General features: G+C 40.5%; 1 long non-coding RNA gene across 1 annotated transcript; it reads right to left on the bottom strand.

Moving 5' to 3' along the window:
• Positions 1-1,527: 1,527 nt before the first annotated feature.
• Positions 1,528-2,847, bottom strand: LOC121671789. The gene is made up of 2 exons (XR_006018607.1): positions 2,260-2,847; positions 1,528-1,829 (listed from the first exon to the last, which is right to left on the bottom strand). It is a non-coding gene; the product is annotated as an uncharacterized LOC121671789 (long non-coding RNA).
• Positions 2,848-3,885: the final 1,038 nt, after the last annotated feature.

The following is a 3,885-nucleotide window of genomic DNA, read 5'->3' as shown; positions in this document are numbered from 1 at the left end:
TGTCTTCTTCCATTTAACTGCAGGCTTAGAGCAAGTCTGAGCAGCTTTTCCTGTGGTGAGCTTAAGCGTGGGATCAGTGCAAACACATATGTTCTTGTGGCTTCATTGGATCCAGAAAATCTGGTGGGAGTATGTCTGCAACCTAGTCGTGATTGCTGCAAGCTGTGAGCGTGACCAGGGACACTGCAGAGCTTCAAAACCTTGGGAAGACTATTGTTAAGGCTAATGACATTGGATATGCAACTGATTTACAGTGTGCTGAAAGCATCCTTCCTATAAAAGATATGTAAGAAAAAGCAATGTGAACTGTGACTTTTTGATGAGCAAGTCTGACACATTGCTGCATCCTAAAATTTTCTGGGAAGATTTTGTTTGGGTTTTTTTATTTTTCAGACTAAAGATATAATACTGATTTTCAGTAACTAAAAATTGCAATGTGTAGGGTGTTTACAACTTCTAGAACCTAAATCAAGGTTTTGTCTACCACTTATATGGTATCTACTTACTCCATGCCCTATTATTTAGCTTATGGGAAAAAAATGTGCAGGTGTTACTTTTTTTCCATCTGTTCTATAACCTCTGATACTGAGCTCCTAAAAAGCTCAATGCAGACTAAACAGATTATAGTCAAAACAGTAAGGTTGCTTTTCATGCATTCTTTAAATCAGATGTTTTAATTATAGCTTTTAGTTTGTTTGTTAATTAGAAAACAGGTCCACAATGTGGTATCTATCTACTTCCATTTGAATCAATAAACAGAAAAGTCATGAGAAAGGGACCTCTTCCCTTCAGGGAGTCTTTTCTTGTTAGTGTTGACTCAGGTTGTTAGTGCTTATTCTTGTCTCCTTTCCTCTTCTTCTTACTTCCCAGTCTTTTCTCTTTCAGTTCCCCCTTGTTTCCCAACATGGGTAAGATCTGTTGTCTTTCACATTAGCATCCATGCATTTGTCCTTCATATTTATTTGCCTGCTCTGTCATGAGTGTGCTGTATTTTTCAGTTTGCATTGTGAAAGTAAGGTCTTTAACCAGGCTGAATAATGCTTTTTAAGCCAATAAAATGTTCAAATGTGAGTTTCATTGTAAGTGAAACAAGAGAAATACTTCAGCTATAAATAATGGATATGTACTTTCAAATAACATGTGAGACCTGTTTGGAATAATCCTGAAGGTTTGCCTCCCATCTGAAAATCACAGTTCTGGCTGAGAAATGAGTACTTCATGTGCTTGCAACTCGATTAAACTGAGATAAGTTACTAAATGGTCTGACTTTTTCTGTTTGCTCTGTGCTTTGGATGGCGTAGTCAGATTTTATAACTTCTCTTTTATGGTTTTCTGAATCCAGTTCCTGCAAAGACTTAACGTGTATATTTTACTTAATTTTGGCTGTCTGTGTAGAGACTTTTTAGATTTGGGACCATGATTAGTTTCTTCCTTGCTGAACAGACCACTGTAAATTTCAACAGGGAAGCAGAAAAGCCCCTTAACAAATTTTAAGGAAGCTTCTAAAACAATGATTTGAGGATGTACTATTTAAAGTGAATTGCATCAGGTACTGAGGTATTTTGAAATAAAAGATGTCTGAATAACAGTGACCTGATTTTTGTGTGTTCAGACTTGCTACTGCGCACTGTGAAGTTAGAAACTATTTGTAAGGGAGTGAATAATCAGAAATTCAAATGTAGCCAAAATGCTGTGGTGTTTGAGGGATGCAACTCCCACTGATTTAACTGTTAGTGCAGGGTGTATTGGGTCCCTGCAGACTCTAGACACACCTTGTTTGTACTCCATATTTCTCCTGTATGTCAACTCTGAAGGGCTTTTCCCACAATCTGGAAATAAAGAAAGGTCAGTTAAAACAAATACCATAAAAAGACAAGGTAAAATTTTTCAAATTTTAGAGTCATTATCTATCTTCAAATCCCCTCACTAGACCTACATTAAAATAATGATCACAACCCAAATATAGAATATTTGAACTGCCCTTTTCCAGGCCAGATGTGCTATGTTATGTAATTCCATTTCAGGGTGATTGCTGGAGCTTGGAGTAAAAAGAGAATGAACATATTGTAGGTATTGCTCCAAAGAGCAAACATCATAAAAAAACGTTATAAAACTCAAGGCCTTGAGCAAAACATTTTAGCAAATGTAGGTTCTACACAGAGCCTTGTCGACATACAGGCTGAATTCTTCAGCGAAGTACAATCCAGCCAGAGATTGCAAAAAGGCACAAATACACATCCCAACACCAGCCCACTTTACCTGGACACATTGTAACTCCTCCGAACTCGCTCCTTCACGCATGGCTCACTTCTAAGTCAAATGCGCTACAACAGAAATATTCTCCATGTGCTTTCCAAAACCCTATTAAATTGAAACCATCCAAGCAAGTAGTTGTTGATATGTGTGTGCAACAGGCTTTCCAGAAATTCTTTGTAAATAAAGCATCAATGTTTTCCACTGCTTGCAGGGAGAAAATTTGCTGAGTTCAGAGCACTGTGATCAATCCACACTGCGAAGTCACAAATGGAAAAACAAAGGATAATCACTGTCCATTTTTTGCACTGCTGATGTATTAATCAGACTCCATTTTCTTCACTACTTCAAACTGCACTCTCAGGATGATGTGCCAGCCTCCTGCCTCCATCGCTTATGTAGCTGTCCCCTCTGTCACTGCAGCCAGAGATGGGACAGCACACTTGCCACTTGAAGCATTTCACAGTTGTGATCTCAAGCAGAGGACAAATATCTACACAAAGCATTGGCGAGGAAACTATACTGGGGAAAGACTTGGAGCATCTACAGCAAGTGTCTGAACACATATAGGGAGTGCACTACAAGAGCCACTGAGCTCAGTCAGCTCAGGGTGCATTTCTTCTTTTTCAAAACTTTTCACTGTGAAGAAAATTTTCTTCCTTTTCAGGCGTTCTGTAGCGAGGGCAAAAATAGGAACCCAACTAGGCCTGGCCTCACTGCAGGGAGAAGAGAGCGGGCGAGGACAGAGGAGGCTGTGCCGTGGTTATGCCTAGGGCACAACCTGCACAGGAACTCCCTGTACCTCAAGAGAAACGTGACCTTTAGCGGCTCACTTGTTCTCAGAAGGGATGGCAGAGCAGCTATCCTTGGCAAGAGCAACAGGGGAGGCTCTATCTGAGCCCTGTTCCCTGAGGGGCTAAGCCTTGGGGTGTTTATATTTTAGGCAACCTTTACTTCCACCTTGTAGACTGATGATGAAAGGTAGGATAAATAGTCTTTTCCCAAGCTGTTAAAGAGAAACCTGCTTCCCTCTGGGAGAGGGACTCAGCAGTAAATGGGGAGCCTTTGCAGGGTATATAAGTGTCTGCATGGCTTCAGACTCTTTGTGAAGCTGACCAAGGGGTAGGAATAGGCAGGGTAGTTCAAGGTAGGTAGTTCAAGCACAGCAGATACCAGTAATCTGCCAACTCTTCTTAAGACTCACTCCATCTCTATGCTAACTGGGCCAGTCTGAGATCTCTGGCTGAGCCTAGGGAAGGCTGGTGTGCCTGCATAGCTCTCAAGTGTTGTTTAGAAAAGTCGTCATGGGTTTTCAAACCTATTCAGTTCTGCAAATATGTTTCATTGCTATGGTATTTCTAGATCCGTGCCCCTTTTTTTTGCTTAGCATCAATAACATGAATAGGAGAGATTTAAAGACAGCAATCATGTCTCCTCTCTGGCTTTATTTGGCCACGGGTTTTTGTAGTCTCATAAGGTAGTTTACTCATAAAATAAACTGCTTAACCTCATAGCCTTACTCTGCACCTATCCCAATTTGACTTTGGCTTTTCTGAATGTGAGCATCCCAGTTATACAAAAGATGTCAGGAGAGGTGTCCAATGCCTTGGACAAGGGCCTGAATTCTTCCTA

The sequence above is a fragment of the Corvus kubaryi genome, unplaced genomic scaffold, assembly GCF_017639235.1.
Source record: "Corvus kubaryi isolate FWS band 111438036 unplaced genomic scaffold, C.kubaryi_AGA036_p1.0 37398, whole genome shotgun sequence".
NCBI classification, from domain to species: Eukaryota; Metazoa; Chordata; class Aves; order Passeriformes; family Corvidae; genus Corvus; species Corvus kubaryi.
Note: the sequence above shows the minus strand (reverse complement) of the source record. Positions and strands in the feature narration are given on the sequence as shown.